We start from the raw sequence: 12,476 nt of genomic DNA, 5'->3' as shown, positions 1-12,476 counted from the left end.
CTGGGACTTTCTGTGTTTGAATAGTAATATTTGGAAAGAAAGCAGACTGTATTGAACAAGAAGTCATTCCTAAAAAGAGTGGATAACTAAATCAGCATTTACTCCAGCCATGCTGGCTGGGAATGATGGGTGTTGCAATCCAACACATTTGGAGGGCACCAAGTTGGAGAAATCAGAAACCTGGTGGAACACCACTCAGTTATAGAAAACCTTATATGAGGACTTACATGAGAATATACTGACAGCACAGTCCTATGCATGTTTACATAGACGAACAGCCCACTACACCCAGTGGGATTTCCTCAGTGCTGACTCCAGGCTTTTGAGGGCCCTTGGACAATGGGGCCTTCTCTCAGTGAGTCTACCTTCTCAACACCATTGCCACCACCTGCTATTGCTCCTCCTCCTCCTCTTTCTCATCATTGAAAGCATGTCATAATGCTGAGGCCCTAAGACATGTCAAGATTCAGAGGCTCCATGCCATAAAAAATAAAGAAAAAAAATGTATTACATTACAATAGAAAGGTAAACCATTCTATTTGCATATATACATAGGTAAAGATGCAATGAGAAACAACCAAACAAAGCATAGTTCTTGCAAAAAGGGTGGGGGTGGGAAAGTGGCCAGGACGGGATTAGCGGAGACGCTATGTGGAATGGGACTTTAGGATGTGTTGGTAGGCTAGCTCTCATTGTCCCCTCTGAGGTGAGGTTGGGCAACCTGTGGATGATGCAAGTTGTCTAGCAGCGCTGGAAGGGAAGTTGATGGGATTGGGTGTGGACTGGGATGTGGAGGTCAGGGTTCAGAGTTTTGGTGGTGGATTGTATCTGAGAAGTTATTTAAGCCAAAGTATTTCAATTATAATAAATCTTAGTTATCTCCAAAGTATTTAGAGGCCCCTCATAATATGAGGCATTAAGACATGGCTTACTTGGCTTGTTCCTAAATCTGGAACTGGCTTGCTTGACAGGCAGTGAACAAGTAGGCAGCATCATCTGCTTCTTCTCTTTCTCACCACCACTGTTGTCGGGGCCAGAGTGAGAGGCAGGTACACAAGCGGGTTACAGTGGTGAAGAGGAGGAGCAATTCCAGGGGGTCTTATCAGTGGGGGCCCTGCTGGGGAGTGAGCCCTCAACAGGTGCCCAACCATGCCTACCCTTGATATCAGTCCTAGGCTTACTCTCAGTTAAGTATACGTACATAGGATTGCAAAATGGGCTGAGATCTGGACATCTTTCCTGTTTTCTCAAGTACAACAGTTCTAATTTTTCAAGTCAAATTCTTAATGAAAAGGTCCAGGAAGAGGAAGCTGGCACCTGCCAGATTTAATAAGCACAGCAGACTGCACATTTCCCTAGTGACTCTACATACACTACAGCTTTCAGTGGGTGTCTTATGAGCTTATGGCCTGTTGCTGTTCACAAAACATTGATAAGATGCATAGACCATAACATATGTACAGCCATGACAATTACTTTTTGAAAGGTGCTGTAACTGGAAATCCCTCAAAGAGTTACTAAGCAGTTCCTTGCCCGTCCCCAGTGCCTTCCTATTGGGTTTTTCTCAGGCATAAAAACTGCTGCTATCTGTTTCCAAAGATTGAAGTACCTCCTCTCTCTCTCTCTCTCCTTAATCCAAAAGGTCTCAGCTTTTGCTTTATCTGTTTCAACTTCTTAGGCTGCGTAATATAGTTTGTCATTAAAATGATGCCTCAGCCCCAGGAATTCTAAGAAGTGCAAGCTGTTCTCTCTAAACTCCATAGGTTTCAGTTGTATTGTGGAACAAATTTAATTCTCAGGAGGCGGGGTGGAATGTATGTGAAATACGTAGTTCAATCGCTCCCTCACATTCCCTGTGGTTTTTCAGAATGATAAGTGTTTTCTTAGTAACAAGATGAAATGGAAAATAAGGTTTGCATACACTGTGAAATTTCAGTCATCAGAGACTGGCTTCAAGTAAGATTTTTCAGAATGGGAAAAAAATATTCTTGTTTGTAGCAGCTTCTGTTTTGTGCAAGTAACATTACAGGCCCAACACTCACGCTGCCATGGAGCAGCCTGCAGAGCAGCTGAAGTACTTCGGAGGCTACTTCTTGCATAAGTTATCACTAGTCAGGTTGTTTTTTAAGCAGGCGAGGTGTTAAGCCAGAGGTGCAGAACAGTTTTTGGGTGGGAAGCCAAATGTGGCCCCCCAGGCCTTCTGTGAACCAGACAACATCAGTGGATGTTGCCACCACCACTGGCATCTCTGCTGCCTACTCATTGGCCATGCTGGCTGGGGATGATGGAAGTAACTTGCAGGCCAACACATCTGCAGGGCACCAGGTTGGTGAAAGCTATAGTTGTATTTTGTGTGTGTGTGTGTGTGTGTGTGAGAGAGAGAGAGAGAGAGAGAGAGAGAGTCTATCTCTACTTCATAGGTGCTTTTTTTTAAAAAAGAAGTCAAAGCATTTTGGAATTAAAAAATGAATATATTCAAATGGTCCCAAAGTTATTAGGGTATTTATAAAACTGAAGTTATTTATGCACACAAATTTCAGAAGAATATTAAAAGTAGATTCTGATCGATTAGATGGATTTCCACCTGCCACCCCCCGTCCATAATTCACCAGAAGACTCAGTTTACTGTGCTATGGCATCATTGGCATGTATGTATGGAAATGGAAGAACCAGTGTGGTGCAGAGGCTAGAGGGCTGTTTTTCCATGGGGTGTGGGGAGGAAACAGTCACCATGAAGCTGTCTAGATGGAGTTGAGAAAGTCACCATCTCTCAGCCGAAGTTATTTCATCAGGTTGTTGCTAAATAAAATGAGAGGATCAGCTGTACCATCCTGAGCGCCTTAGAACAGGGATGAGGAACAGGGGTGAGGAACATCTGGCCTTCCAGATGGCCTTAGCAGAAGTCTAGTATAAAAATGAAATAAAAAGAAGGTAGCCTCTTGGTCCCCACAAGGTTTTCCTTGTCTCCCAACCCCCCACAGCCTGCATCCATCAGTAGCACCTCAGGAATTTCCTCTTCCCCACTATGTCCAACATAGGGTGGCCATGTGTCCTACTTTATAGTCCTCTATTTGAAGGGCTGTAGAGTCCAATATGGTTTAAAGAACCAGGAGAGCAGGGGCCTTGAAGTGTAACACCTGGACAACAGACTGAACAGACAGGCACACGATTCATCTGGTCATAGTCTTCTGCATTATGGTAAGTTGTATTTTATTTCCATTTAAATTATAGTAAGCGTGTCTACATTTGCACACATACATCTAAATCAGCATATGCAAATTGAATGCAAATCCACATCCTTTTTTGTCCTTTGTTTTGGTGATGTGTTCCCTGTTTTGGGGCAATAGGTAAGTGGCCATCCTAGACCAATATCACAGACTCCCTTGCTTCCAGAGGAAGAACGGTCTGAAGGGAGCAGTAATAAAAATGATTGTGTCCTCTTCTACATAGGATTTGAAGGGCTGCCAGAGGACCACCCCCTATTTGAAGGTGTTCTCTATTTGAAAGGTGTATTCAATTCTGGTTTAAAAATAAAGAGCCAAAGAAACTGTTGCCCAGCAACAGCATCTGGACAGCAGACAGGACAGACACACACACACACACACAGGTCATCTGGTCATAGTCTTCCACACTATGGTGAGATGTATTGCATTTCTATATGTTATAACTATTATTTCTAAATGTGCATCTATACATATATGTAAATCAGCCTATGCAAAATTTATGCAAATTGTTATCCTCTTTTGTCCTCTTTTTTGGTGATCTCTAAGTGGTCACCCTAAGAGAGCATATGAAAAAAAGAGGGACAAAGGTTGGTAGGAAAGAGAGGCCAAAAGAAAGACACACTGGAGAAGTTCTGCGCTGTTGACATCCACCAAGTAGTAGAGTGAACAATGCACAAGGGGAATTTTGGAGTCTGTGGGTCAGGGAGCATGCTCACAGAAGCAGGCAGGAGGCTGAAGGCAAAGAATTTTCCATGCCACTTGTAAATCTTTAGCAGCAGGCCACTAGTCTCATAGGGAAATATCATTTTTTTTCAAAGGCCACCAGCTGGAACATTTAAACTGTAAATGCAAGACAGGCTGCTAGTTTCATTGTGTTTCTTCACTTCAAACATTATTGTTGCTTTCCTTCTGGACTCAGTGAGGAAAATATCAGATAATATATGACAAGGATATAAACCCATCTCCAGTTGATGCACATCCAAATGAATGCCGGGGGGCAGTGAAGAGAGTAGGGAAAGAATGTGAGTTTTTGCAGAGATGACACAGAGCACCTTTAGCCAAGGAGCTTAAAGGCTGTGAAAGGCCTTTTGTGATTAACCTTTGGATTAGAGTGAATTTCATACAGAATACACAGTTAGAAGTATATGGCTGTCATGGGATTGGAGCCTACAAGACCCATGCTAGAGAAGATGCCCAACAGGCAAGTATAGACAAGTGAATTTATGAATTTATTTATTTATTTAATTTATTAATCGCCCATCTGGCTGGTCACTCAGCCACTCTGGGCGATGTACGACAACAAAACAGTTAAAACAATAAAATTCTACATTAAAAACATTATAAAATTGATAAAAAACATTAAAAATTCTACATTATAAAAAATACCCTTGTTGTTGTTGTTGTTCAGTCGTTCAGTCGTGTCCGACTCTTCGTGACCCCATGGACCATAACATGCCAGGCCTTCCTGTCCTGCGCTCTCTCCCAGAGTGTGCTCAAGTTCATATTCATCGCATCAGTGATGCTATCTAGCCATCTCATCCTCTGCCATCCCCTTCTCCTTTTGCCTTCAGTCTTTCCCAGCATCAGGGTCTTTTCCAGAGAGTTTTCTCTTCGCATTAGGTGGCCAAAATATTGGAGCTTCAGCTTCAGTATCTGTCCTTCCAATGAGCACTCAGGGTTCATTTCCTTTAGGATGGACTGATTTGACCTCCTTGCAGTCCAGGGGACTCGTAAGAGTCTTCTCCAGCACCACAGTTCGAAAGCATCAATTCTTCGGCGCTCAGCCTTCCTTATAGTCCAGCTTTCACAGCCATACCTTACTACTGGGAAAACCATAGCTTTGATTAGACGGACCTTTGTCGGCAAGGTGATGTCTCCGGTTCTTACTATGCTGTCTAGGTTGGCCATAGCTTTCCTCCCAAGGAGCAAGCGTCTTTTAATTTCATGGCTACAGTCACCGTCTGCGGTGATCTTGGAGCCCAAGAAAGTAAAATCTGTCCCAGCTTCCGTTTCTTCCCCTTCTATATGCCAGGAAGTGATGGGGCCAGATGCCATGATCTTCATTTTTTTAATGTTGAGTTTCAAACCAGCTTTTGCACTCTCCTCTTTTACCCTCAACAAGAGGCTCTTTAGATCCTCTTCGCTTTCTGCCATTAGGGTGGTATCATCTGCATATCTGAGGTTGTTGATAATTCTCCCGGCAATCTTAATTCCGACCTGTGATTCATCCAACCCGGCGTTTCTCATGATGTACTCTGCATATAAGTTAAATAAGCAGGACCGTACTCCTTTCCCAATTTTGAACCAATTGGTTGTTCCATGTCTGGTTCTTACTGTTGCTTCTTGACCCTCGTACAGGTTTCTCAGGAGACAGGTAAGGTGGTCTGGTACTCCCATCTCTTTCAGAATTTGCCACAGTTTGTTGTGATCCACACAATCAAAGGTTTTAGCATAGTCAGTGAAGCAGAAATAGACATATTTCTGAAATTCTCTTGCTTTCTCCATGATCCAGCGAAAGTTGGCAATTTGATCTCTAGTTCCTCTGGCTCTTCGAAACCCAGCTTGTACTTCTGGTAGTTCTTGGTTCGCATACTGCTGAAGCCTAGCTTGTAGGATTTTGAGCATCACCTTGCTGGCATGTGAAATGAGCGCAATTGTGCGGTAGTTTGAACACTCCTTGGCGTTGCCCTTCTTTGGAATTGAAATGTAAACTGACCTTTTCCAGTCTTGCGGCCACTGTTGAGTGTTCCAAATTTGTTGGCATATTGAGTGCAGCACTTTAACAGCATCATCTTTTAGGATTTTAAATAGCTCAGCTGGAAGACTGTCATCTCCGCTAGCTTTGTTGTTACTAATGCTACCTAAGGCCCACTTGACTTCACTCTCGAGGATGTCCGGCTCAAGTTCAGTGACCGCACTATCATGGCTATCAGGGACATTCAGATCTTTCCTGTATAGTTCTTCTGTGTATTCTTGCCACCTCTTCTTCATCTCATCTGCTTCTGTTAGGTCCCTGCCTTCTTTGTCCTTTATCATGCCCGTCTTTGCACAAAACGTTCCCTTGAGATCTCCAATTTTCTTGAAGAGATCTCTAGTCTTTCCCATTCTGTTGTTTTCCTCGATTTCTTTGCATTGTTCATTTAAGAAGGCCTTCTTGTCTCTCCTTGCTATTCTCTGGAACTCTGCATTCAGTTGGATATATCTTCCTCTTTCTCCCTTGCTTTTCGCTTCCCTTCTTTCCTCAGCTACTTGTAAAGCCTTATCAGACAGCCACTTTGCTTTCTTGCATTTCTTTTTCTTTGGGATGGATTTCCCACCCCAAATGCTTGCCTGAACAACCACGTTTTTAATGCGTGGCAGAAGCTCATTAAAGAGGGGGCATGGCGGAGTTCTTCAGCAATGGAGATCATTACCTTGTTGTGGTGCTGGAGCTTGAGCACCTCAATGACGTCATGAGATAAACCGTGAAGGGACACCCAAGATGGGAAGGTCATGGCAGAGAGGTCATACTAAATACGATCCCTGGGGAAGGAAACAGCAACCCACCCCAGTATTCTTGCCATGAAAACTAAATGGATCAGTACAACCAGAGATATGTCGGTATACCATCAGAAGATGGGACTCCCAGGTCAGAAGATGGTCAAAATGCTACTGGGGAGGAACAGAGGATAAGTTCAACTAGCCCCAGATGTGATGACGCAGCTAGCTCAAAGCCGAAAGGATGGCTAGCAGCCGATGGCGCTGGTGGTGAATGACGAATCCAATGTTCTAAAGATCAACACACCACAGGAACCTGGAATGTAAGATCTATGAGCCAGGGCAAATTGGATGTGGTTATTGGGGAGATGTCAAGATTAAATATAGACATTTTGGGAGTCAGTGAACTGAAATGGACTGGAATGGGCCATTTCACATCAAATGACCACCAAATCTACTACTGTGGACAAGAGGACCACAGAAGAAATGGAGTAGCCTTCATAATTAATAATAAAGTGGCTAAAGCAGTGCTTGGAGACAATCCAAAAAAATGATAGAATGATCTCAATTCAAATTCAGGGTAAGCCATTTAACATCACAGTGATCCAAATATACGCCCCAACCACAGATGCTGAAGAAGCAGAAGTAGATTAGTTCTATGAGGATCTGCAGCACCTACTGGATAGTACGCCAAACAAAGATGTTGTTTTCATTACAGGAGACTGGAATGCTAAGGTGGGTAGTCAAACGACACCTGGAATTACAGGCAAGTATGGTCTGGGAGAACAAAATGAAGCAGGACATAGGCTGATAGATTTTTGCCAAGACAACTCACTGTGCATAACAAACACTCTCTTCCAACAACCTAAGAGACGACTTTATACATGGACTTCACCAGATGGTCGACACCGAAATCAGATTGACTACATCCTTCGTAGCCAACGGTGGTGGACATCTATGCAGTTGGTAAAAACAAGACCTGGAGCTGATTGTAGTTCAGATGATGAACTTCTTATTGCACAATTTAGAATCAGACTAAAGAGAATAGGGAAGACCCACAGAGCAGTTAGATATGAGCTCACTAATATTCCTAATGAATATGCAGTGGAGGTGAAGAATAGATTTAAGGGACTAGATTTAGTAGATAGGGTCCCGGAAGAACTATGGACAGAAGTTCGCAACATTGTTCAGGAGGCGGCAACAAACAACGTCCCAAAGAAAAAGAAAACCAAGAAAGCAAGATGGCTGTCTGCTGGAAGCAGCCCAAGAAAGGAGGAAAGCAAAAGGCAACAGTGATAGGGGCAGATATGCCCAATTAAATGCAAAATTCCAGAGGTTAGCCAGAAGAGATAAGGAATTATTTTAATCAAGCAATGCGTTGAAGCGGAAGAAGATAATAGAATAGGAAGGACAAGATACCTCTTCCAGAAAATTAGAAACATCGGAGGTAAATTCCAGGCAAAAATGGGTATGATCAAAAACAAAGATGGACCTAACAGAAGCAGAAGAGATCAAGAAAAGGTGGCAAGAATATACGGAAGATCTGTATAGGAAGGATAATAATATCGGGGATAGATTTGACAGTGTGGTCAGTGAGCTAGAGCCAGACATCCTGAAGAGTGAGGTTGAATGGGCCTTAAGAAGCATTGCTAATAACAAGGCAGCAGGAGATGACGGTATCCCAGCTGAACTGTTTAAAATCTTGCAAGATGATGCTATCAAGGTGATGCATGCCATATGCCAGCAAATTTGGAAAACACAAGAATGGCCAACAGATTGGAAAAGATCAACTTATATCCCCATACCAAAAAAGGGAAGCACCAAAGAATGTTCCAACTATCGAACAGTGGCACTTATTTCACATGCCAGTAAGGTAATGCTCAAGATCTTATAAGGTAGACTCCAGCAATTCCTGGAACAAGAATTGCCAGATGTACAAGCTGGGTTTCAAAAAGGCAGAGGAACTAGAGACCAAATTGCCAATATCCGCTGGATAATGGAGAAAGCCAGGGAGTTTCAGAAAAATATCTATTTCTGTTTTATTGACTATTCTAAAGCCTTTGACTGTGTGGATCATAACAAATTGTGGCAAGTTCTTGGTGGGATGGGGATACCAAGTCATCTTGTCTGCCTCCTGAGGAATCTGTATAATGACCAAGTAGCAATGGTAAGAACAGACCACAGAACAATGGACTGGTTTAAGATTGGGAAAGGAGTACGGCAGGGTTGTATACTCTCACTCTACCTATTCAACCTGTACGCAGAACACATCATGCGACGTGCTGGGCTTGATGAAGCCAAGGCTGGAGTTAAAATCGCTGGAAGAAACATTAACAATCTCCGATATGCAGATGATACCACTTTGATGGTTGAAAGCGAGGAGGAGCTGAGGAACCTCATGATGAAGGTGAAAGAAGAAAGTGCAAAAGCTGGGTTGCAGTTCAACCTCAAAAAAACCAAGATTATGGCAACCAGCTTGATTGATAACTGGCAAACAAAGGGAGAAAACATGGAGGCAGTGACAGACTTTGTCTTTCTAGGTGCAAAGATTACTGCAGATGCTGACTGCAGCCAGGAAATCAGAAGACGTTTACTTCTTGGGAGAAGAGCAATGACAAATCTTGATAAAATAGTGAAGAGCAGAGACATCACACTGACAACAAAGGTCCACATAGTGAAAGCAATGGTATTCCCCGTAATAACCTATGGCTGCAAGAGCTGGACCATAAGGAAGGCTGAGCGAAGGAAGATCGATGCTTTTGAACTGTGGTGCTGGAGGAAAATTCTGAGAGTGCCTTGGACTGCAAGAAGATCAAACCAGTCCATCCTCCAGGAAATAAAGCCAGACTGCTCACTTGAGGGAATGATCTTAAAGGCAAAACTGAAGTACTTTGGCCACATCATGAGAAGACAGGATACCCTGGAGAAGATGCTGATGCTAGGGAAAACGGAAGGCAAAAGGAAGAGGGGCCGACCAAGGGCAAGATGGATGGATGATATTCTGGAGGTGACAGACTCAACCTTGGGGGAGCTGGGGGTGGCGACGGCCGACAGGAAGCTCTGGCGTGAGCTGGTCCATGAAGTCACGAAGAGTTGGAAGCGACTGACCGAATAAACAACAACATGGCGGAGTTCCCTAGGGAGGGAGTTCCACATAGTGGGGGTCACCACAGAGAAGGCCCTCTCCCTTGTCTTCACCAGCCTAGCTAACTGTCTTTTAGTGAGATTTGCAGATACAAAAAAATACAGCTGCTAGGCTCTGTGTTCCATCATAAAGCTGAAGTACCACATAGTCTTAACTGCTGCTTTGTTTTTTGGTTTTTTTAGAGTTGCCTGCATCATGACCCTCAGGAGAGGGATAATCCTTATTTTGGTCTGCCTCATCCTGGCTATGGCAGCCTAGGAGATGGCATGGTGCCCTCTCTTGGCTCCTTTGGTCAGGCACCCTGACAGATTTTCACAGGATGCCAGTTCTTACTGCCACCTTAAAATCCTCACTCCCTGCCATGCTGGTAGAGCTAAGCTTCCACCTTTCACTTGCTGTGGCTTCTCTTCCTGGCCAAAGTCCAGAAACAGATGCACCACATCCCCCACTGATGTCATCAGTGGCCTGCCCACCTGTGTCTTAGTGAGCACCCACACTGTGTGGTTGGACTTCCAGAATGTTAGAGCAATACGACAATGGAACCAATTACCTAGGAAGGTGGTGGGCTCTCCCACACTGGAGGCATTCAAGAGGAGGCTGGACAGCCATCTGTCAGGGATGCTCTGATTTGGATTCCTGCACTGAGCAGGGGGTTGGACTCAATGGCCTTGTAGGCCCCTTCCAACCCTACTGTTCTATGATTCTATGATTTCCTGTGGTGAGAGCATGCTAAATTAGAGTAGCTTAAGAATGTCTTAGCATCACTGATGCAATGAATATGGACTTGAGCACGCTCCGGGAGAGAGCGCAGGACAGGAAGGCCTGGCGTGCTATGGTCCATGGGGTCACGAAGAGTCGGACACGACTGAACGACTGAACAACAACCACAAGAATGTCTAGGGCAAGGGTGTGGAACCCCTTTCAGCCTGAGGACCAAATTCCATTTCAGACAAGCTCTTGGGGGGCTGCATTCCATGAGCGGGGGGCAAAAGAGTGTGGGGCGAAAAATAAAAGGGATGGAGCCAAACTTCCAAAAATAACAGCATATTTTACTAGAGCTGTTACTGCCGGTACCTAACGCATTGGATAGGCATTTCAACCTTTTACAATGGGCGGAAAACCTGCATAAAAGCCAGGGAAGGGGGTGAGCCAGGGGAAATGAGCATGGCGATATGGGGAATCTTGGAGGGCCAGATTGATTTCCCACATGGGCCAAATTTGGCCGAGGGCCAGAGATTCAACACCCCTGCTCTAGGGATACATGAAACCTGCTGAAGGAATTTTGTTAGTAATTTCATTGTTCCTCCCACACTGCACAATGCATGGGGTTTCCATTGCTTCCTGCTATTTTGTGCATGAGGTTGAGAGCATCATGGGTCTCATGCATGGTCTAAAATTGGTATGGTTTTGATGTTGCTCATCTCAGTTTTGGAAAGTTTAAACATGCCTACTTAAGAAAACAAAAACATACTGAAGTGATAAATGTTATGGACTATTGAAATAAACTTGACTATAACATTCAGATACTAACTTTATTTTGTGCAGCATCTGTTTTGTTAGCGCAGACACTGAAGTAGGTCTACAGTGCATAGTGAAGACATCGATATTCTGCACTGTAGTCAGCTCGGAAAGCACATTATGTGCAATTGCCTTGAGCACTCATTGAATGGAGGCGCAATTCAAAAATCTTTTAAATAAATGAATCCCTAAAACCTTTAAGAGAACAGCTAACCATCAGTAACTTGCAGGGCCCTTGGAAATGTTTTTTACCAGGAGGATTAAAGCAGTGAGAATGTGATGAATGTTGCCTCTTTTTCAGGCACATTTTCAAGCAGATTTCAGGCATTTTTAAATATCTACTTATTTGATGTGTCACTGAACATTGTGGGGGCTTCTTTAAGTATGTTGTGAAGTGGTCTGGTGATAGAGAGCAAACAGCAGAAGGAGGACCTTGCAACCTGAACCTTAAAAGAAGAAGATGGTCCTAAATGATCTGGGCTCAGGCCAATGCCAGCTCCAGATTTTTGAGGGCCCTAGGACAAGACACCCTCAATGGGCCCTCTCTCGGGGAGTCATCGCCATTGTCACCAGCCGCTGTTGTTCCTCCTCCTCTTTTTCATCATGGCTACCACTGTACCACTTGCTTGCTTGACAGGCAGAGTCAGTGAGCAAATTGGCAGAGGCATCTATTGCTCCTACTTCTTCTCACCACCAGTCTGGGCCAAGCAAGAGGCAGGTAAACAAGCAGGTTGCAATGGTAGAGAGGAGGAGCAACTCTAGGGGGCTCTTGTCAATGGGCCCCCGCTGAGGTGTGGGCCCTTGGCAGGTGCCCAGTCATGTCTACTACCCTTGGTGCAGGCCCTGGCTCAGGCTGACCTTATACAAGGAAAGATTATATAGGGCTCCAGGCCAATGAGAAGTTTGGGTTGAATGTTACTTAGAACCTAAGAAATGCCTGAGGCAAGGCAGTAAGGAAAGATGGGAAAGGGCTATTGATCCTTTGAGGTGCTTCACATATGGGGACCTATAGAAATCAGGGCCAGCATCAACAATAGGCATAGTCAGCCACCTGCCAAGGGCCCACACACCAGCAGGGCCCACTGACAAGAGCCCTCTGGACTTGCTCCTCT

Source organism: Heloderma suspectum, chromosome 5, assembly GCF_057233095.1.
Source record: "Heloderma suspectum isolate Gila_16-S chromosome 5, 16-S_ref, whole genome shotgun sequence".
In the NCBI taxonomy this organism is placed as follows: Eukaryota; Metazoa; Chordata; class Lepidosauria; order Squamata; family Helodermatidae; genus Heloderma; species Heloderma suspectum.
Note: the sequence above shows the minus strand (reverse complement) of the source record.